Source organism: Diceros bicornis, chromosome 27 (assembly GCF_020826845.1).
Source record: "Diceros bicornis minor isolate mBicDic1 chromosome 27, mDicBic1.mat.cur, whole genome shotgun sequence".
Taxonomy (NCBI): domain Eukaryota; kingdom Metazoa; phylum Chordata; class Mammalia; order Perissodactyla; family Rhinocerotidae; genus Diceros; species Diceros bicornis.
The window spans coordinates 8,456,885-8,481,520 of record NC_080766.1 but is presented as its reverse complement, the minus strand read 5'-3'; positions in this window follow the sequence as shown (position 1 = coordinate 8,481,520).

The following is a 24,636-nucleotide window of genomic DNA, read 5'->3' as shown; positions in this document are numbered from 1 at the left end:
GGTAATTTGAAGAGTTATCATGGAAGCAACAAATACAGTACGTGTTCACCAAAAGTGTACCATATATTGTAGGAGAAGACACATGCCATTATACAGCTATTAATTGGTCATAGAGAAACTACGAGAAACTTCATCAACATACTAAGTCAATCACACTTTCAGAACAAGCTACATTATTTGGTTCCTTTTAAAAATTAAGAGTTCCATGGGTATAAAATCTTCAGAGCAGTGTTGCTCAATTATTTTCCTATTCATGGTCCCTTTTAAAAATGCAGATATCTCACGTCTGCAAATTTTCTGAAATTCAACTCCTTCTGCTCTGTTGAGATATACAGATATGTTAATCTTTAATTGATAACTCACCACCGGCCAAAATTTAGTGCACTTCAATATTTGTGGTTTTATTTATAGAGACAATATTCCATTTGTTTTTTTAAATAGCCAAATATATTAGTGGATATGGTATTAAAACTACCTCTTCCAGAATGTGCAAGTTGGAAAGATAGTAAAAGTGTTTCCCAGTTTGGGAATTACCTCGTTGGCATGTGTCCAAAAGTTATTGGCATTAATAAATATATTTACTTCCATCACTATATCCTTGTTCGTACCGCATAAATCCCTATATTGTAGATTTCTATCTAAATCTAAATCTTTAATCTTAATCTATATACCTGCATATAACAAAGTCTACTAAAATTCTGAGACGATAGAATAGCTTAAAACAGATGAACTGATGTTTTAGTCTATATGAATTTTACCATTAATTGAGACAATAGGTCTTATTCATTTGTTTTTAGTTATGTGTATATGAGAGAGTATGGGGAAAGGAGACACGAATTATTGTATACTTGCCTCAAACTCTGACTCTACGTAGACTTGGATTTTTCATTTTAAGTGTTAATTGTTTAAGCATTAAGTTTATTTTTACCTGAGAAATTGAGCAATCACAGAGGCACTAAGATGGTAGTGATCCCATTCTAAATAGAGTGTGGATATAAAATCTCTTCCTCATGCTGCCGGTTTATAGAGCTCATTTCCATGCCCTGTTACTCACTAATGCTATTATAGTTAAATTGGAATCTAGCTGGTGACAATTGCACTACATGAAATGTTTCTTCCTAATTATGATATTAGAAGAGGATATGTTGTGAAAACTATTAGCTTGATTAGTTAAAACTTGTAAAATGTGGGTTCTTGTTGCATTAGCCACATAATTTTGAAAAAGAAATATAGTGTTCTTTAGTGTTGGATTAAAAATTTGGATTTTATTCCTAGCCAAAACAGATTAAGTCATAAATGAAGTATATGAATTACGTTTCTGAATATTTCATCTCTGGCATCTTATTCTTATTTTGTCCTAGGATAAGAAAAGTACTTTTTTATATATATGAAGTTGCTTTTAAAATGGTCCCTCTTTTCATCTAATTGAAAGAAAACCTTTTTTCTGACTTCAATCTTACATTTTGACTTTGTATTAGAGAGATATTATTAGGCCTTCAGGAGAGCACCGGCTACTAGTGGACTTAGAAAATACCCCTCCAAGTGGACAAAACGTGACTCGTTCTTTCCTCTTCTAGAATGATTTTCAAGCATTAGAGGTCAAGCAACAAATTGCAGTGCAGAATGGTCGTTTAGTCGTCACTAATTTTCTGATAGTCCTAGATAATTTTCCGCTATATTGGTTGCCTTGTTTAGAGGTCTCTATGAATTTTGCCTTATTAATATTGCTATACTCTCCCGTTTATACACAGTACCATGACAATAAGCAAACAAATAAATGGGAAAACAAGTGGAAAAATACAGGTATTTCAAAAAAAGCATATATCTTTCTATCTACTAAAAACCTGATATTATGTGAGAAATCAAGTTTATAATTGGTATATATTTGACAAACAGAATTGACTTTAAAAAACATTTCCACTGTCTCTGGTCAAAACATGTCTTAGTTGTGTATCTGAGCAGTGCTCCTGAAGAAAGAATTTAAGTGCAAGTACTTTATTTGGGAGGTTATTTCAGGAAGCATTGGTGAGGGGAGAGGCAGTGAGACAGGAAAGGGTAGGAAATAAATAGAGGGTGCTGATACGAGCAGGTCTCTGCCGTGGGCAGCTGGAGCACAATCCCAGCGGTGACTTCTGGGAGATGATGTACAACAGAGATCATTGAACTACAGCCTTTGGGTCAAATCTGGCACACTCAGGGGCACCACTGCAGCAGTCTAGCACTGTGAGCCATGGAGACTAACTCTAGATGTCCCCCTTTCCCCCTATTTCACCCTCTGCTTCAAGCACCTGGCTCCCCAGCCAATGGCTGCACCTTACTGCTGCACAGGGGCTGTGCCAGCTGCCACTTTCCGTTGGGCACTCCTCATGTAGCAACTTCTGGGCACCTAGCATTGCAGTCTCAGTATGGGGGTCTGGGTCTCAGAAAGTCATCTCATCTCTGTCCAGCCACCCAAAGTGAGTTTGCAGAATTCTTCAGGAGGAGAGAAGTGAGCACAGGGATCTGAGTATTCCTGGGGTAGAGAATGAAACTGATGAGGGGGTAACCAACACTTGCCACTACCAGGTACTCGTCTTGGGCTAGTTGTTCTTCCTCTGGAGAATTTCTCCAGCTGAGCCAAAGTATGCCCACCATCTGGGATGGCCCATCCCAGGAAAATGAGGCAAGGCAGGAATTTTCTTTCTTGTTATGTAAGTACCTACATAATATTCTCAATGTTGCCTCTTAGCAAACAGTACTTAAAATACTTACTATCTGGCCTGTGGTAGGCTGAATAATGCCCCCTCCAAAGACATTCATGTCCTAATCCCCAGATACTGAGAATATGTTACCTTACCTGGCAAAAGGGACCTTACAAATGTGATTAATTTAAAGATCTTGAAATGTAGAGATTATCCTGTGTGCCCAATGTAACCACAAGGGTCCTTATAAGAGGGACACAGCAAAGTCAGACAGAGTAAGGGAATGTGACAACAGAAATAGTCAGTGAAGGAGATAGATATATAATGACCCTACACTGCTGGTTTTGAAGATAAAGGACCACAAGCCAAGGAAAACACATAGCTTCTAGAAGCTGGTAAAAGCAAGGAAGCACATTCTCCTGTAGAGCCTCCAGAAGGAACTAGCCCTACTGAAACCTGACTTTAGCCCAGTGAGACTGATGTTGGACTTCTGACCTCCAGAACTGTAAAATAATAAAATTGTGTGGTTTTAGGCCACTTCAATTTGTGGTAATTTGCTACAGCAGCAATAAGAAACTAATACATGACCTTTTATAGAAAAAGTTTTCTGATTCCTGATGTAAAATAATGCTTCTCAAATTTTAGCAAATATAAGGACTACCTGAAGATCTAGTTAAAGCAGATTCTGAAGCTTGTCCCCCAGAGATTCTGACCCCAAGGTCTTGGATGGGCCCCTAGTATTTCTAACCAGCCCTCAGCTGATGCTGAAGCTGCCAGCATGCAGACCTGGGTGACTCTGGGCTAGAATATAAATATGCGTTGTCCCATCGTGGGCTAAGGAAGCTGCCGTAATTATTTTCCTATACTGTCCGTCACTGGATGAGGGCTGCTCCCTGGGCATCCACTTGTCCAGCATTTCTAGCCTGCTTTTGAACTAAATGCTTGTGGGAAAGTCATCAGGTAGAGAGTTGCAGGTGCTTGCGGCAGCAAGACTTCTGAATGCCTGGAATGGCGAGTGCCCAGGTGATATGGAATGGGACACCTATAACATCTGTCATACACTTGAGAACTGTCTTTAATCACTTGTTATGCTACATAAAAGTGGTGTCGAATGGAAGATTTTTCTCTATCTGAAGCATGCTGTTTTATCAAATAATTTTTGTTAGTCCGTGCATTTTGGGATGACAGTCTACAGTCCAATTTCATATAACTTTATTAACTGGTCTTCCCACCCCTGGGTGTGTAGATTTTTTGAGACAGTTCTGTGCTTAATACTTCTCCTCCTAGATGCTTTGAAAGGAGAATAGTTTTTTTGTGCTTGCTTTTTAAAAACAGCTTCTATATGTTGGTTGCCTTGATGCTATAACTCTATACTGACTAAACTTGTTTTCCAATTAACTTCCCATTTTAAACATATTATTACTGAAAAAGACCATCATTTTCTTTTTCTCTTTCTCTCTATATAAAGGCTAAACTATATTTTTAAAATGGGAGAATATCTAAATGATTCTTACCATAAGACCAGCTATCATCTTCCCAAAGGGGGAAAAGAGCTTATGCCAATAAACAAAAACAAAAAGTTGCAAGAAAGTGCAGACATTGGGCATTAGAGAGCATGATGGACAGGGATTGAACCTTGTAGCTGAATGAGCAGGGTAAATGATAACAAGCTTTAGTGATAGCAAGACGAAACAACAGTATCCACTAAGGAAAAATAAAATCTGAGTGTTGTATGTCAGCAATACACAAAGCCTCAGAACAGATTATCCAAGAGGGTAACAAAGATGAAATTAGCATTAGTATCTCCAGAGCTTACAAACAACATCACATAACTGAGATAAGGTATTTTGGTATGCATATAAACAAGCAAGGCTAAAGCACTCCTTTCTTACTCTGGAAATTGAGATTTAGTTTAAAAAGCTGTATGGATAATTCGGTACATGTGTGTGGTGATGGGTTGTAATTAGTATTTTGGTGGTGAACATGATGTAATCTATGCAGAAAGAGAAGTACAATGATGTACACCTGAAACTTTTACAATGTTATAAACCAATGTTACTGCAATAAACAAAAATTAAAAAAAAAAAAAAAAAAAGCTGTATGGATTAAATAAAGATAGAATTCTTTATTGTAATATGCCACATTGAAAGTCAGGATGAACATATTGCACGTAAAATAAGAAAGGAATTGGTTTGTGAAAAGGTAAAGGCTAAATCCAGAACTGTCTCTAGAATTTAAAAAATCAGTTTTTATAAGTAAGAAAGCTGTAATTATATGTTTATGTGATTAGTGTCCTTAATCTGATGTGTGCTTGGGGTGTTTGTTTTAAAGTAGGTGCCAATATAAGACATAAAGTCTTTTTGGTTTTCAAATTTCAACTTAAAAGATCACACTCAGTTCCATAGCATACGAAGTTATAGAATTATTAACAGTAGAATAATAGAATAACAGAATGAATAATACATTCATCCTATTGTCACTGATTTTAAGCTTATACATGTAGTTATCTAAAATTAATCAATATCTACAAAATCTGTTTAGTTTTGGTTTTCCATTTTGTCAAATTTAAAATTATAAATCAATTCTATCAAAGTCAAGGGAACATCAGCAACATCTAGCGCAAATGTTGGAAAACACTCGTATATTATCCAATATGATAGGACTCATCAAGATGAGTTCATACTGGAATTAAGATGGGCTCTAACTCCAATGAGTGCACTTAAAAGAGAGAGAAAAGGATACACAAAGACATAGAGAAGAAGGCCATGTGAAGATAGAGCCAAAGATTGGAATGATGTATCTACAAGCCAAGGAATGCCAAATATTGCTGGCAGCTACCAGAAGCGAAGACAGAGCATGGAACAGATTCTGCCTTAGAGCCTCCAAAAGGAACGAATCCTACCAACACCATGATTTTGGAATTCTAACTTCCTGAACTGTGAAAGAATAAATTTCTGTTGTTTTAAGTTTCCCAGTTTGTGTTAATTGTTACAGTGACCTAGGAAACTAATACATAATTAGTAAAGAAGAGCAGAGCCCCTAACTTTTACAATTTGATGAATTTTTACTAAATAACCAGCACCAGAATCAAAAATTAGAATATTACTGGAACTTCCAGTGATACCATCTTGTAAAGTTAACCACCACTACCTTGGTTTCTGTTAGTTTTGTCTAATAAATTAGTTTTGTCTGGTTTGAAATCAAACATTATGTGTGTGGGTTTTTTTTGCATTATTCTTGGAAGATTTATCGATGATGTGTCTAGAAACACTGTTCTTTCTTATTGTTTAGTACTTTATTGTATTATTATATCAATATTTATTCATCATTTGATAGTCGATAGATATTTGAATTGTTTACAATTTTTTGGCCAAGAATACTGCCGCTAAATATGTCTTTTTTGGCACATGTATGTGCACATTTATGTTTGGTGCACATATGTACACATACACGTAAAATCTTCATAGGCTAATGTGTGCTTAGCTTTGTAAACTTAGTTTCCCGAAGTGATTGGAATAAATTACACTCTTGTCAATATACCACAATACCAATATGCAAGTCTCAGTAGTTTATGTCTTTGCCAATATTTTATATTTTTTGCATTTTTCAGAATTAGACATTCTGGTGGGGGCAGTAACATGTAGTTGTGCTTTTAATTTTTATTTTTATTAAATAAATAATTTTTTAAATAAAAAAATTATTTTTATTTAATTTTTATTTAATGAAATTGAGCATCTTATTATGTTTATTGATAATAAGGATTACCACTTGAAGGAAGTGCCTGTTCAAGTATTTTGCTCTTTTTTCTTTTGGGCTGCCTTTTATCTTACTAAATTTTTAAAATTCTTTGTATATACCATATAGGAATACTTTGTCAGATAAATACATTGCAAAAATATTTTCCCACTGTGGCTTAAACTTTCACTCTCATTTTGAAGCATGTTAATGAACAGATAGTCTTAATTTTAATGAAGTGAAATTTATCAATATTTCCCTTATGTTTAATTCCTCATATGTCTTGTTTAAAAAGACTTTGCCTACTCCCATGTCATGAATATATTCTCACATTTACATCTAGAGTTTTACTGTTACCTTTACATTTAGATGTACAATCCATCTGGAATTAATTTTTCTGTATGATGGCAGGTCAAAACCACTTTTTTTCAGTATGGTTATTCAGTTGACCCAACACCATTTTGAAAAGTCCATCATTTCCTTTCTGTGCTAAAGGTTATCATTGTCATAAATCAAGTGACATTATATAACTGTGGGTGTTTCTGAAATTGTCCTTCTATGCATCAATATCACATGGTCTTAAATACTGTCACTTGATAATAATTCTTGATAGTTAAAGCCTCCATTTTGTTGTTCTTCCTTAAAATTGTCATGGCTATACTTGCCATTTTGATTTTATACATAAAATTGAGAATTATTTTGTCAATTCCTCTGAAAAAAAAGGAAAAAAAATGTGTCATATTTTAACAAGAATTGCATTAGTTCAACAGATAAATATGGAGAGTACTGGCATCTTTTGAGAACTGAATATTCCAACTCATAAATGTAACATATCCTTCCATTTATTTAGACCTTCTTTGGTGTTTCTCACTAATGTTACAACATGTTTTCCAATGTACAGAATTCTTATGTGTTGTTCATTAGTTTATCTCACAGGTAATTGATAATCTTGCTGCTATTGAAAACAATATTTTTCAAATTTTTTTATTTTTCTGTTTTCAGTATATAGAAATCAGATTGGATAGTTATATAGACTTTGAATCTATCAACTTGATAAAATTTGCTTTTAAATTCTAATAATTACCTCATAGATTATTTTGAATTTTCTGGGATTTTCTCAAGTTATCGGAGAATAGAGGCAATTATATTTCATCTTCACTGTTGCTTTTTCTTGCTGTATTGCCCAAAATATATGCCAAATAGAAGTGGACATCCTTGTCTCATTGTCAATTTTAAAGGGAAAATTTGTAATATTTCATCACAAAGTATCACATTTGCTGTATAATTATTTAAGATACTCCTTATCAGGATAAAATTTCCTAAATATTACATATTGGATAACTGTTTTTATTATAAAATTATTTAGAGTCTGATACATTTTCTGCATTTATATGCTTTTTCTGCTTATTCTATTAACGTGGTGAATTACATTCATTAATTTCCAAATATCATACCACCTTTGCATTATTAGAATAAAGCCAGTTCAGGCATTATTTATTATTCTCTTTGAACATCTCTGGATTCCACTTATTGATGTTTTGTTTAAACACTTTTTTATTTCATCTCTGAATATGATAGAAGTTGTTGTATAGTTTTCTTCTGATCTTAGTAAGGTTCTGGTAACAAAGTTAGGCTGGCTTTATATAATGTTTTTGGAAGAAAACACTTTTGAGTAACAGCTACAATTCTTTCAAACATTATACTAATTCAAACAAAGGGAAATCATTTACTAACTTTATACATCATGACCTATTTAGTTGTTCCATTTTTATTTTACTTATGTCATACTGGGGAGTTTGGAAGGACCAAATAAAAACAAAACCTCTTATTCTTGTGGCGTAAAGAAAAGTTTTGATTACTCATTTTTTTCAGTCTAATATTCATTAAATTAAGGCTCATTAAGACAACTGTAACTTATATATTTTTTATAGTATATTTTATGCCATTTGGAGAGAAGGAGAATTAATAGCAAAAAATTACAAATTTCTTACATTTCATTAGATTATTAATCTCATAAAAACATTTATGAGCTGTAATTATTTATTCATGCATTAATATATATATTTATTTTTTCATTCATCCAATCATTCATTCCTATCTATTATGCCAGGATATATTGACAATGAAATTCTCAATAGACTTCATGTTGACTTATCAGTTACATAAAGTAGGTGAACATGAAATCTAATATGTCTAACTGAGGTACCAACCAAATCAGTCATGACTTACTTTAAAACCCAACCAGACATGAAAGGGGTAATTCAAAATTAGTAAAAGATTTCAGAGAAACGGGTTATATCTAAGCCAAAAGAAGAGTAACAAGTAGGACAAAATAAAAAGTACTACAATAATTTTTAACATAAGCAGGGTAGATATAAATTTTAAAAGTGCTGTCACTCGCCTTAAAAAGCACCATTTTCTCATGAATACTATTTATCGTGAATTTGGCTGTTATCCAAAGCTTACTTTTTACATTTTAACTCAATAGAGAAATTAAATATACAATCAAATATCAGAAGATAATATTTGATATAATAAATGATGTTTCACATATGAATTGAACTACAAAAATATAGGGAAAACTCAAATTGGAAAACAAAGATCTCTGAATTTTGTGCTCCACACTCTTATCTTTCATATTTGAAGATATTTTCCGTTTGTACAAGTGTGGGCTCTGAGAAACAAAATTGTGGCTTATGTTTCTTTCAGCCCATTCTTTTCAAAACCTGTCACCATCCCGGGCTCTGCTTTTCAATTTAATGGGTAGCCTGATGCCTATTTTTAAAAAGATCCACCCGGTCTCTGATTTCTGCAGTCCCATCTGGTCGGTCTGCTGCTCCTAACTTTGCAAGCAGTTGGAATATCTGCTACAGTGCCTTTGGTTCTTTTTTGCTGAGATTTTTGCACAATTGCTTTTGATCGTGGTCTGATAACTTCAGCTACCTGCAGAAGCACTTACGTCCTTCAGGACCTTTGCCCTTTGTCACCTTCAAGCCTTGGCTCCAGGTAGTATCCTATTGTGATTTTCACTCACCTTCCTGCTGTTTATTTCCAGAATAAGTCCAGTCTACCTCACTGCAGCCTTCCTTTGATTACTTTAGCTGACACTGACCTTCTTTTTCTTCTATTGTATATGTAATTCAATTTCACAGTTTATCTCATGAATGTTCTCTAATTATTTTATGTTTTCTTCTATTACTACACATACATTATTAGCCTTTTGGAGGCAAAAGTCATGCTCTATATTATTATTATTTTTTATATATTTACAACAGTAACATACTGAGCTGAGAACACACAATGTATGGAAAAAGAAATGAAAAAAAATGTTGATTGACTGCTTACATATCAACCACTAAAATTCTTCAAACCCAGTTTTGCAGCAATTTTGAATATAAAGTGCTGTGTAAATGTCATTATATTAGTATTTTAATATTAATGAAGTGGACATATGCTAGAGACATTTTCTTTTCTTCTGTTTTTGCTTTTGTATAGCCTGCACACTGACAATGATAACTTCACACTTTAGACCAGTCCAAGTCTCAAACAATTCTAATATCTTAATATTTACCATTCTCTATCTAAATAATACATCACGGACAGCCCATAAAAGCAATTATTAACTCTTTTGGAGGGAATTTTATTTATCCTAGGTGCAATTTGGTTGGTCAGAATGAGCTCCACTCCCAACACTATGAAATTTGAGAGATAGTCCACCAGCTACTCTCTCACTTCTTCACTCCCAATACCTTGTATTTGACAACTTTTTAGTGAAGATCAGCTTTTTATTCCTCCATGGTCTCCTGATCTATCTTATGGCCTTTTCTCCTATACCCTCCACTCACCCAAAAAACCCTGAAGTCTTTATGTGTAAATTCTTTTAACTGTGCGCCCCTTGCCAACTACAAATTTATTATGTCCACCCCTAATGTGTTCCTTTTTCTTTTGGTCCAAGAGTATTTTAGTGCCATCTTTACTTATCATTACATGGCCAACTAAGCCCTCTAAGATTTTACATCGTCAATTGACCTTTCTTGTTTCAAAATCTACTGACAAGAACTTAATTACCTCTTAGTTTTGGCATATAATTATGTCCAGGTTCTGTGATGTATGCTCCCAAAATATCCTTAACACAATATTCTTTTATTCTCTTCTTACAACTCTCAAAAGTAGAGTATCTTCTTACTCTCTCCACTACTTCTCATTTACTCTTCAACCCACTAAAATCAGGGCATATTAAAATCACAATATTTACATGGATGACATGGATTTGAATCCTAGCTTCAACACTTCTTAACTGAGGAAACTTAAACTCACCTGCCCGCCATTGTCTAATGATTAGAACTGAGATGAAAATAATAACAACTTCACTGCATTGTCTTGAGAATGCATGAAAAGTATTTAACACGGTACCCGAAACACAGTAAACACTTAATTTCTTCCTGTAATTATTGGTCCACCTGTAATTCTTAATAAAATATCTAATAATCTCTCATTTTTCAAATCCAATGGAAAATTTTCTTTCCCTATCTTCCTCTCCCTTTACTATAATTCTGTTCATTCATCCAAGAAATATTTACCGAGCAACTACTCTGTGTCAGGAACTGAGGGAAATTCATGATATACAGTGACGAATAAAGAACCCTCTTTTCTCCATGACTCTTCAATCTGGAGGGAAAAATAATGAACAAATAAACAAGAATGAACAAACAAATAAGTATCACAATGTGATACTTACACAGGAAAACTTGTGATAGGAAAACTTACTTAAATAAAAGAACCAGTTATTATGAAAAGAATAATAGTGGTGATTGACTTGAGACTTTGCGAAGATCTCTTTGAGACCTTATGCTTAAGCACAAACCTGAGGGATAAACAGGAGATAGCCTAAGAGGAGTAGGTAAATGAACATTCCAAGCAGAGGACACCACTGGTACAAAGCCCTACTATAGAAAATGTTCGCCACACCCTCCATCTGAAACTGTTTTCCCACTCAGTTGCCATAAACTCACCATTTCTTTTACAACTCCTGACTTTATGATCATCATATTTCAGTTTTCTGATGGCTTTCTTTAACTACCTCTTTTATATTTGAGGTTTCTTTAAGATTCTCCTTCAGATTATTTCACATTTTTTTGCTTCTTACTATATTTTCTCAGATATTGTCATGCTTTTGGTTACCACCTATGTGGAACTGACTCCCCAGTCTATAATTTAAACCTTAGCTATTTTAGTAAACTTTAGATTTCTAAAACCCACTATTTGTTGTATATTCCACATGGATGCTTCAGAGTCACCTCATATGCAACATGTTCGAATCTGAATCAATGATTCTTTATCTTCAATCAGTTCTTTTTTGTGAATGGTCTACAATCATTAACAGCAGAAACATCTACTCAGGCACCCAAGGTACACACTTAAGAGTCATTTCTGACCCATTTTGCTCTCCTCTCTGTTAGCCAAATTACTTTCTTTTCTGTATGTTTTGTATACTTTTTCAAATTCTGTCACATACAATCACTTGCCTAGTTCAGTAATTTTTCATATTTTTCCTTACTAATTCTTCTCTAATTCAGATCCATCTTAATTTTCATCTGGAAGATTAAAGGGCTTTCTAACTGGACTCTCTTTCCAATCTGTGCTCAAACAAGTCCAAGGCCCCCATGACCTCGCCTTGCCCATATTGCCAACCTCAAAACCTGTGTCACCTCGTCTCCATCCAGTAAATATAAATGTACTGCCACTTTCTACACAGCATCATTCTGTATCTTGCTCGTATGTCTATTCTAGCTACTAGTCTTTTAACCTTTCTTTTCTTGATTAAATCTTCATCGTATTCCAAGAAATCCCATCAATCCCTCCTACAGGGCATCTTCATTAATTCTTTCTAGGGTTGCCTGGAAAAAAAGATTTACTTGCATGACAATAAAGGAAGCACATAGCAACTAGTCTAGATTACTGTCTTAGTATAAACAGAGTCAATAAGCTGGTTTATTTAGAGAATCAATGGCAGGAAATACAAAGATCAAAATCAAACAAAAGTACTGACCTCTGGGGAAACAGATAATTAAAGAGACTAGAGAAAATATTATTAGCAGGATTATTTGAGAATATAAAGCATACATAAAATATTGTTATCTTAATAAAAAGGAATAAATATCAGAGAACAAGAATAAACACTTAGGATTAAAAATATGATAAAAGTCCCAGAATGAGAGAGCAGAAAAAAAGATGGAAGGAAAGTAATTATCAATGTAGTAATTATCAACTAGACAAAAGTTTCAAAAGCAGAGAAGGGATAAATAGTCTTTAGTCTTATGAAATTTTTGAAATCCATGTCTAAATAAAGCATCCTAAATTCTTCTAAGTGGGAGAAAATAAGCCTACTACAACATAATATCAGACTAACCCTCAGAAATATTGATGTAAGAAGACAATAGAGAAACGTCTTGGTGCTTCTGAAGGAAAATTTAAAGTCTAGAAAACATGAGTACAAATCAATTTGTGAGAATTGAATAAAGCCTTATTCAAACATTGATGGACTCAAAAATGTTGTCTCTGGTACACCCAACCTTACTTCAGGATGTTCTCTAACAAAATGAAAAAAAAATCAAGAAGTAGAAAGGCACAGAATCTTGAAAAGCATAGACTCTAACATATAAAAACAGTAAAAATGAGGTCCCAAAATGAAGGCTTAGGGCACATCCAGCTAATGATGTAACCCAAATGCCAAAAACAATATCTGATACCTAATAAGTGCTGAAAAATTTTGGTTAAAGGAATGAATACAGAATAATTTACCAGGAGAACGGAGGGTTCCATGAGATGAGATCTAGGCATAAAGGGCACTTGCTAGTACAGAGAGGTTGACTGACCTGAGTCAGTCAGGTCACACAAAACTAAACTAAAAATTCAAACCAAATCAAAACAAATGACACAAAAACGTCTAACTCAAATATTTTTTAAAAAATGAAACTATAACACCATGAATTTTAGCAAATAATAAATTTTTAAAAAATAAAATACATTTATTCCTAAATACTAGGAATATTCACTTAAGAGTGGTTCAGGTGTAAGACAATGTATAGGTAAGAAGAAAACATAATCTTAGTGAAATACTTGGTCCCAATTTGAACAATATTGGAATAGTCATAGTATTTTAGTTTTCAAATATAAGAATCAACCTAAGGACAAAGCCAGAAAGTCTTGATTGTGACTGCAAGACAGAGTGTAAACAGAAGGTGAGATGTGAAATTGTCAGTAATGGTAGAGGAAAGGGTAGAGTTTCTAACATACTTTTTTACAAAGTAGGGACTCAAAAATATTGTCAAAAATATATAAAACAAGGAGGCTGGCCCACTGGCATATTGGTTAAGTTCGTGCACTCCATTTTGGTGTCCAGGGGTTCGTGGGTTCAGATCCCAGGCGTGGATAATCACACCACTCATCAAGCCATGCTGTGGTGGTGTCCCACATACAAAAAGGAGGAAGATTGGCACAGATGTTAGCTCAGGGACTATCTTCCTCAACAACAGCAACAACAACAACAAAATATATATATATATATGAAACAGGACAAACAGGTTTCATTACATTAAACTACTACCTTAGCAAATGGAAAATTTAGAATACAAATATGAAAGCTGAGAAGAAAAGAAGTGGTAAAAGTTAAATAAATTGGGGCACAAACATGTACTGTCCAAATTTGATCTATCAACAAGAAAAGACAAGAAATACTTTTAAGAATTATGCAGGCAATCACCAGAACTAAAATAGGAAAGATGTCAAATAATTTGCCTCAAAGGAGTGGGGCAGAGGTGAAAAGGTAGGGTTGTGAGAACACAGCTTTTTTTCATAAGATCCTCTGCAATTTTATTTTTCACTATGTACATATGTTATTTTGGTGAAAATTCATTTTAAATATACATGTGTAAATTGTATATGTAAAACTTCTTTGAAATTAGTTTATATGTCTCTCAAAAACTGTTCTATGTCAGAGCAGCTTATTTAACTAGACCTATTGATCAAGACATAATCAGTTTCAAAATGATGAACTAAGAGAAAGTGTCTCCCTAGCCTGGTGTGGGTTCTGCTTTTTTTATCCAATAGCAGTTACAAATTTGAAAATATATTTAAACCAAACATGTATAAATTTTAAACCAAGATACAAGAGTTGTGGTTTGGTTTTGTTTGTTTATGCATTGTTTTTTGTAAAAATGGAATTTGGGTACATGGTGAAAACAAATGCTGAGTTAATAGGAGTCAAGAGTTATACCCATTTGCTTGTTATTTCTCAGTGTTTGATTTTTTCATTTATAAATCAATAGCAAATGTTGTTTTTGTCTTAGGAATAAATATTCATTCTGCAACTTATTACTACAAGTCTAAACGTTTAGAATTACAATTATAGTTATAATAGTTGACAACAGAAATTTAAATAACTTGCTCAAATAATTTGGTAATAGTTCTTAAAGCCTTGATTTTTTTAATGCAAGACTGATATTTTTAAATTATTTGTACATTATGCCTCCAGAAGTGAAGGTAATGTCAATGAATTAGCTGTCCAGAGAAACTCAAAGGTGGGTTTGGAAGCAATTAACTGTTTTTCCAAGTTGTTTCTTTTCTTTTTATATGTTAAGATGTAAACACAAGCCATCCTGAAACTGACCAAGCCTCACCACAAGAGCTGTGCCCATGAACTTTGCCTTATTTTAATGCAAAGATCTCTCCAGGAGGAGCTTAGGTCTCATTATGTGAAAGCATATTCTCCAACTGAGCCTGCGCAAGCAAACACCCAGTGTCTCCCTTTTGAATATTCATTCCCCAACCAAATAAAAGCTCTTGCTTTCCTTTGTTCCAGGAGGCCGTGACTTTGGAACAATTCCTCATGGCCTCCTATTTGCTGCAAATACACTTTACTGTGTGAGACAACTTCCACTGCTCTAGAGTCTTATTAAACTCACCAGGAGGCGAGCCCACTTGGTTTGGTATCAGTAAAATAATAAACGCACATTGAATCTAAATCTATGTCTAGATAGATATTTTCAGATGTTTACTTAGATAACAATTTTTAAAATATCCTCAGTTGCACTCCCTTAATCAGTTCAAGAAGAAAACTCCATAAATAAACCCCTTATTAAACTCCAAGTAATCTAAAAGGCAAGTATGATTATATTACACACATACACATTATGTATGTATAATAAGAAATAAATAACTTCAACAGTTATAAATTTGCTTTGCATCTATGGATCACTTACGGACATATTTTCCTTCACAGCACAATAAATCTAAACAATCTTTTTGTCACACATCTAGATCCAATATAAATTCAAATGTAACATATGGTCCCACATTTTAAGATTTCTGAAGAGAGAATAAACTATCATTAGGTATAACTTTCCTTTTAATTTCCATTTATCTCAATTCTCACAATCCTCAGAAACTTTCAAGATAGTATCATGTTAATCTCATTCTCTAAAAAGCAGCGTAAAACAGACGATCAACTCTTAACTTCGTTATATGAAATACACATAAGATAAGCTGAGATCTATAAAATACTTGATTCTCCAAAATACTTCTCCAACTATTTATCCAGTTTTCAGGTTAACACAATTAAGAAACAGTTGAAACCTTATAATAAAACTGATTTGTTGATATGTACATAGCTGATGTGCGTAGCAGGTAACATAGCAGTGTTTTTTGAATGAGTGAATGAATTAATGAATTAATATGTCAATACTCTTTCCCTTGGTAAATTCTTTGGCTAAAAAATGCACTTACAGGAAAAAAAGTATATTCTTCAACTTCTTTTAAGCTCACTTAGATAGGATTGTATTAGAAAGAGGGATATTTGATAATCACATTTTAACAAAAGCGGTATTATTTTCTTTTTTGTGTACTTCTTATTCCTATCATACAAGAGTTTAGAAACAGCCATATGCTACTCAGCAATATCTTTATTTCCAAACTCTTAGGCTGTGTGTATAAACTGACTTAGTTTTTTTCATTTTTTTCTGGTTTAGCTTACAAATGAATAAAAGTGTTGTTGTTAATAGATACAATTTTAAGCCTCTTTAAAATAATGAGTATTTATATAGAGAGTTTTAAGATTAAGAATTTTCTATTTAATCAGTGCTGAAATTAGCTTGTGTCCCAATTGTCACATAGGCTGAAAAATGATATATGAAGAAAATGACATAAACAGAAGCATTCTTTTCCTCTAAATGAGAGTCTTATAAATAGCCAAGAAAAACTAGTATTCTTTCAATATACTGGGAATTTTCTTGCTCACCACTCACATTTCAAGTTTTATTTCAGAAGTATAGTCAAATAACTTTTATGATAGTCTCATTCATTGTAAAATAGTCGAAAGCTGAGTCAGTATAGACAGATTTGAGCCTCACTTTTCTAAAGCAGCAGCAGGGAAGGCAAAAACGTTGGAGTCATGAAGCAATAATTCCACACAAACCATGCCTTTATGATTAAAATATCCTGGTCTAGCCTTCCAGCAACTATTCAAGTAGAATATTCTAGTCTACCCTCCCAGCAACTATTTCATGTTTGTCTTCTTTATAGTATGTGCCATCTTAATAGGAACTTCCAATGAACTCTTCTAAGATAATTGAAAGATCTCTTACACAGAGATGCATGTTAGTGTTTGGCTGGCCTTTGTCTTAAGAACAGTTTACCAGGGTAATAGTTTCAAAAGCAATGCTATTGTTATTGTTAACTGAGCAATCCAAATGTGTACATGTAGACTATAGGAGGCAATGCCCTCTTCCCTCATAATTAGAGCAAAAGAAATGCACTTCCATTTAAAAAACAAAAAAGTAAAACTAAAGGCAGGGAACAATTTGTCCGTCATGAAAGCAGCTGGCATACTAAACTGTAAAAGCTCCAGCTGGCACCTCACACTACCACCAACTAGCCAGCTCTTCACATGGGAAGAGTGGTATATGATTTATGTGAGAAAGCAACAAAACAGATATTTGTGAATAAATATTGGTTTGACAGGAAGTCAGACAAACTGCATTTTTTACTCAAAGACATGTACTTAAGCACAAGGTGCCAAACAGAATGTCTATTTAAAGAGAAAAGAAATGGAGAAAAAAATCTGCATCAGAGTGAAACTGAAGCAGATGGTATAAATTGGTCCTTTGTTAGTCTTAAAATTTTTAAATAAAACTATCCTAAATCGGAGTTAAAAATAAGTCTTTTTTATCTGAAATAAAACACTTCTAACATAACACCTACAACTTCTGGAATTTTTTTTGCTTGCATTTCCAATCCCCTCAAAAACATATTTCTGACTCAATGTACTCAACCCAAATAAAACTCATGTAAGTAAACTATTTTAAATATAGAAGTCTCAGAAATCTGATAAATATTTATTGGTTCTAGGATAAGCCCTTAGTAAATGTAGAGTATATTTAACTGCCCTCCTGGTGAGAGGTGAAGGATTTTTTAAATGATGCCTCCTTATTTTAAACATTGTTTTAGAGGTAAGACACTGATCCTCCAGAAGGCCCTCTGAAAGTACAAATATTATTACATTAACTCTTTATCACCCAATAATACCCTAACATGTGTTTATGTATCATTCTAGCTAGCCATGTACTTAAAATACATATATTTATTTATCAAAGGAATAAGACACCATAAAGGTAATTTTGGATGTAGTAAATAATTAAGAAACACTATAAAAATATCAAGTGGTTATGGTGAGAGCAGACAAGTCAGATCACTTCAGGGATGGAATTCATGCAGTTAGGAGAAAGTATTTGATACTGTGAATGCTAAATATTTGGATGTGTATCAGGCTGCTCAGTGGTCTATCTTTCATCATAACTATCCTTTGCACGGTGACTTTTAACTACTTGTCACTTTGGTTGCAAGTTAGCAATTGCAATTTGAGATATACCTTTCACATTCAAGGCAGAAAGAGGAAAGGGCTGTGCTCAGGCACATCTGTTTCTTTTTCTTGGAAGCAAACCCAGTCCTAACTCTCCTTCCCCAAAGATATCTCTTTACATTTTGCTTTCCAGAACTGTATCGTGTAGCTATTCTACTTGAAGGGAACCTGAGATAGAGAGCATTAATATCCATAGTGTCTACAGTAGAGGAAAAGAGGGGGAGGGAGGGCATCAGGAAAGGGTGATGATGAAGTGCCATCCTAGAGCATCTACTAGAAAACACAAACATGTAAGAATGATTCTAAATGAAAACATCCAAAGTTTAATTTTTCCTCAGCCAGGCATTGCCCTGTCAACTGAGCAGAGAAGTTACGTATTTTACAATCTCTACATACGTTAGATAATTTCTAGTCTGAACCTTTCATAGAGAAACTGATCTCTCCCAGGTGACAAACTTAGGAATGTAGAATTCAGAACATCTAACATCTACCAGTTCTGTTGTTCCAACACCTGGTATTGTATCTCAAAGAAACAGAAGTGAGAAAGATATTGCAGTGGCCATAAGAATGCACCTACAGTCCCCAAATATGGGGAGCACTGACTACTCTACCCAATGACTGAGAGCAGTGGGGATAGTAAGGTATGCCCATTACTGGGATGGCTGGCTTTGGCTTATGGACTCCAGATGGCCCTGTTGAACCTTCCTCAAATTGTACAGCAATCTAGGATGCTTCCACTCAATCTTCTCTCCTTCTCTCCTGTACTTAGGGTTAGACTTGGAGGATGGTCTGGTGGCTCTCTCAGCCTTTTCAGGCTCCCTCTCCATTTCTTCTTACCTAGATATTTGCCCTAATAAAATGATTGCACATTTAATCCCAGTCTGCCCTCAACTTCTAACAGAACCCGGATTAAGATAGATATATTTTTTATCTTCCAGGACACATAGTAAATTATGGTTTTATATACCACACTGTTTACTTTTGAAAGAGTTTTTATTTTTAATAGAAAGTTATTATGTAATAACAGGAATTTATGTCGTGTATACTAATACATTAATCTCCTTAAAATTTAATGTCATCCTTTTTTATGTAACAGAATAACCAGTTTTCCAAGATGAAACTTCAAGTTTTCATCAATTTTTAATTGTAGTAACCCTCCTCAATTGAGGTTTTAATCAACAAAATTAAATATTTAATGTTGCTCTACTTCATTTTCTTTTATTTCCTTTTCTATTTTAGTAGTTATGCTCTTTAAGCCTATGCTGATGGCTTTCATTTTAACATAATGATAGAAGATTTACTAACAGACAGAAGATGAAAATGACCCTGAAATAGTAAAGAAATATCACTTTCTTCATGGTGTGATAAGCAAAAGTAGAATGCCTCATCTCATATAGCGCATCTTAAATTCTCATGCAGCTAGTTAACATAACTTTAAAATATTGTCACCATTTTTTACCCAAAAAACATTTAAATTACTTGCTTTGGATTACTAATAGCAAATCCACCACTTTCAGTTTTGTAAATTTAATTGAGACTATTTTGTTTTATGCAACACTCCATAACTCTAGATGATTCAGTGTTGAACTATCCATTAACTTCCTATCAAGGTAGCTTTCATGTTGACAAAAGTAGAGAATAGAATAGAAGCAGGCAGACACAGATGATCATTTTCCTGTGAATTTCTAAGATTTGTCTAGGTCACAGTGCTCCGAAACCTACTGGGGTTAACTCCTGCTTTTTCTTTTTCTTTTTTTTTTGATGATCAGGGATGATTAAAAGTAGACTGTGGCTTATTGCTGGTATAATTCACAACATCCTAATTAAATTAAAATTCGAATTTATCTATTCAGCAAACATGTGCTATATGTTTAACTCCCTCTGAGTAAAGGTTATGAAAGACTTTTTTTTCTTTTTTACCGATCTGTGTCATCCAGAAACTCAAATTAGTGAGTGAAAAAGACACTTTAATAAATAAAATGCAGTGTGATAATTATTGTCTCAAACATTGAGTAAAGTGCCATCTGAGCCTAAAAGTGAGAACAATTATCTTTGTCTCAGTAATTTTTGAGTCTACATGGGAAGTGATGTTTGACCTGGGTTTTGAGAAATGGGTTTTTCAGGAAGAACAGAGGGAGAGAGAAAATCTAGGCAGCAAGGACTATGTATACTAACACACTTGGACACAAAAGAGCACAGACAACAAAAACTAATTGGAAGCTCAATATGACTGGATTATAGAGACTGTGGGAATGGCAGGAGGTATAATTAGAATGGTAAAATGGGTCAGGTCTAGGAAGCCCTTTCATGGCATATTAAGGAATTTGAAAATGATCCTATAGATTTTGGGGGCTATTGATGTATCATTATTGCAGAGAAACAGTGTAATTAAACAAAATGGCTTTAACATAATCTTCATTAACTACTAAAGAAGGAAAGACTTGAAGCAGCGGTATCCTTAAATGAAACAATCCAGGCAAGAAAAGATAAAGACTTTTATTAGGAGGAGCAATCAAAAGGAAGTCTGAGATTTAAAAATGGAAACTGTGTTAACCAAGATGCAAGCTAAAGAGGGAGGTCCTCAACTGGCGGCAAAAGTTTGGGAGAATTTTAAATATGCAGCTTTTGGAGCCTGAGGGTCATGCAGGTGGATATATACAGAGGTAGTCAGCAGTATGGGTCTGGACACATCCGGAGAGATGCAAGCTCTAGAGATGGACTTGGAAGTCATATGTATATAAATATTATTGGAAGGTGTGCAATCAGAGTTTTTTTCAGTATAGTTTAGTGGGATTTGCTTAAAAGATTGTACATGTTGCTCATAACGTCCTCACTGAGGCACTATAGTGAGCAGATAATGGAATGAATGGACTGTCAAAGAGGCTTGGTTTCAAATACAAATTTTGTCATATACCATTTATATACCGTTGGATTATTTTCTTTATATCCCAGTTTTTCAGTCTGTAAATGTGCATAATAATAGTAATTTAATAATTTTACTATGACTGAATGAGATTATTTAGGCACAGAATACCTCTTCTACAATTCTGAAATCCACAAATTTCTGAAAACTGAAAAGTTTTGTTTCTTTATTTTTTTGTTTTTCTGATAAGTTTGTTGCAGAATCATGTGATGGCAAAATTTTACCTGACCTGTAGAGGGGCTATTTGTAACCCTTATTTATCACATACAGTGTGAACATTCATGTTTGATTTGGAGGTACTGCATATTATACAGTACATGCAATCTACTACCTTTCTAAAATTTGAAATATTTAGAAATGTAAAACACAGTTGACCCAAAGAGTTTCAGAGAAGTGACTATGAACCTGAATGTGTAAGTTGCTTCTACAGTGTCCAGCATAGAATGAGCTCTTAATAAACATTAGCTACTGATAACATTATCTGACTCTACAAACCCTCTGTTTATACCTGCTATTTTATTCAGTCTTACCTGAGCCCTCATATTGCTTATGATCCATTTAATATTTTTCTGCATGACCAATCGGCCTTAGTTTTCAGACTTTGTTTCTTATATGTGTCATTTCCTGGAATTGATATTCTCCTTCCCTTTTTCTGCAGATAAGTGTCATCCAAGCTCCTTCTGGATCTGAAGGCCCTATTGTGGCTATAGGTGGATGCTGGCTTCCCTAAATCACACAATTCAGGAAAGTATTGGGCAAATAATATTGAAGGAAAATATGATGAATGAGAAGAGAATGGGACTTAAAGTAATTTTGGGATAGATCAAATTCTAAATAGCAGAATAATCAGAGAAGGAAAATGAGGAGGAGGAAGAAGAAACAGAAGTACCAGGGTCAAAGAAGTCAAGAGAAGAGAAAAATTTGAGAAGTGGTCAAATGTGTCAACTGTCAGAGAAGTCCAGTCAATGGGGAATAAAACACCATGGGGTCAGGTGTTATATCAATGAGAGGCAGGGGTGAGACTATCATAGGTTGGCACTTGGAAGGAAGTGATGAAAATAACTGTAATGAAAATAACATTACATTTCCATACTACTGAAAGGTTACATGGTTAAAAATATATTCTATTGACCCCTGCTCCTGTCAGTTCAGAAGCAAAAGAGCACATTTCTAATTCCAATTTATGGATACAAAATGAATAAATCCACATGGAAAAATTAAATATATATATATAACATATATACACACTATATATAATTTATATTTTTATTATATATAATATATATAATTTATTTATAAACACACAGATCTTAAGTTATATATATATACACACAGACATACACAGGGGTTAAGTTAGACTTCCACAAAGAAATCTTTTTAAACTATTGCTTTAATAAGAAAAACTTCTGGTGCAACTTATATAAGGAAAGAAGTGGTATGTATTACTTACAAGTGGATATTTCAAAGCTGGTGCTTAACTCTACACTTTTCTTCTTTCTTGGTCATCATGAAAGCATGTTTTGAAAGTAGTACCCTGGAGAGTCACCAAGACCAATAACAGGCCACGCAGAAGTGAGAGAGAAACTTTTGTTGTATTAAGTGACTGAGATGTTAGGGGTTTTTATAACCTATACTGATCTAACTTACACAAGGTCACAGAATAAAAGAAACAAACATTTTATCCTCCTTCCTACCTTAAATTAGACTATATAATAATGTCCATTCCATATTAAAGAGCTTCTTTTAGATTAAATGGACACTTTGGCTTGCTTTCTTACTTCTCCCTTCTCCTGTCTCTCAGTATTCTAGGAAATAGCCAGTCAGATCTAATCCTCTCTTAGTGTATACATTCTCCTCTGAGATTTTCTAGTCTTCCTTAATGGGGCAATTATAAATATCTCTTCCGACACAGGGAGAAGACATTTTGGTGCGTTTCCATCCACCTATGCTGAAGTCACAACCGCACATATGCCACCAAATATTTGTACTGAATATGTCAAACTTATATATCTTTTTACAGTGGAACAACAAAGATAGGGCAAAATTAGGTTAAAAAAAGACACACACAGACACACTCACTCACTAGTAGATATATTTACATTTCTTATACCTCAAACTCATTATTTTCTTTCTATCTAATAAGTAACTTAGATTAACCCAGGACATCCTTCCATGCTATTATGCAGTTGTAAATCTCATACTTACAGGAATAAAATAGAAATCACTCCTTGGAATCACAAAATGAAGAGTGACCCATATTTATTTTAAAAAGGAGAGAGACTATTTTTCTCCTTGTTCTATGGAATTGGGGTTTCATTGAAAGTAAAAACTTCAAAGTTCAAAATGTGTGATTTTATATGTAAAATCAAGGTAATAACTTTAATGTATTTATGGGAAAATAACAATAGGTTATCAAAAAGGATTTTCCAAAAAATGATTTCCAACTAAAAGATAAATATTACCCTAAAACACTATTCTAATATATATGTCTTTGTAAATATTTTTAATTTTATTTAAATCTGATGAGTACTTCATGGCTTGTTTTAATTGCTTCTTTTACAGTTTTTTAAAATTTGACTGAGGGTATATGCCCAAGTCTTCCAAACTTTAAAAGTTACCCACCTGCACACACATTCACTCTTGAGGTTTGTTATGGTAGTGGTGATACTCTGTAGTTGAAAACAAGGCAATATTGATATTTCTGGTTTTAATACAAGTTTAAGATGTTCTGGAAATCTGAAGGAGGCCTCTGGCAATTCACCTAGGTAACCTTCACCTTTCATCACTTCTGGTGGATTTCATGGCAGGAAAAAAGTCAGAGGATATAGCTTAGATCATCAGCAGGATAAAAATAGCCGTGCATCTCTATTATGGAGTGTACATGTGCTTATAGATTCCATAGTCTCCAAGCTTGTTTCACTTGGGTAATGGCTCAAATTATATATTCCTGCTAATTTGCACTAGATTTGTTACATGCTGATGCATTATATTATATTGTGAAATGCATTTAAAAGTTAACATTAACTCATCACACGGATAGAAAATATTATAAAGTTTACCCAAGCCAATTATTCTATTTGAGTAGCAGTAGAAAAAAAACCAATCACAGATATTAAATTAGTCAAACCAATATGATGCTTATTATGTTCAAAATCTGTTCTAAATGCCTTAAAAATAGCATATTTCCACTTCCTAACTGCTCTCGTAGGTAGGTAATATAATTGTCATCATCCCCACTTTCTAGGTGGGATAAGATGGAGGTAATTTAGCCGCAGGGAAGTTAACTTGCTTGTCTAAGTCACACAGATGGTAAGAAATGGAGATGAGACTTGCACCTGGGTAATCTAGCTTTAAATCTCAAGCATTTAACCCCCCTAGTATAC